This window comes from Microtus ochrogaster, chromosome 18 (assembly GCF_000317375.1).
Source record: "Microtus ochrogaster isolate Prairie Vole_2 chromosome 18, MicOch1.0, whole genome shotgun sequence".
NCBI lineage: Eukaryota > Metazoa > Chordata > Mammalia > Rodentia > Cricetidae > Microtus > Microtus ochrogaster.
In genome coordinates this window covers 20640400-20640658 of record NC_022020.1, presented here as the reverse complement: position 1 = coordinate 20640658, position 259 = coordinate 20640400, and the positions used below count along the sequence as shown (strand labels likewise).

Here is a 259-nt window from a genome sequence, read left to right as displayed (position 1 = left end):
TCATCACACATGTGCCATGTGCAGACATACATATATAAATATTTCGTCACACACGTACCATGTGCAGACATACACAGATAAATATGTTCACACACGTGCCATGTGCAGACATACATAGATAAATATGTTTGTCACACACGTACCATGTGAAGACATAAACAAATAATATGTTCATCACATGCGTGCCATGTGCAGACATACACAGATAAATATGTTCACACATGTGACATATGCAGACATATATACATAAATATGTTTG

At 35.9% G+C, this 259-nt stretch overlaps 1 protein-coding gene across 1 annotated transcript in view; it reads left to right on the top strand.

Moving 5' to 3' along the window:
* Nucleotides 1-259, top strand: part of Myo7b (myosin VIIB) — a 65209-nt gene that overhangs the window by 63707 nt on the left and 1243 nt on the right. The window lies entirely within an intron of this gene.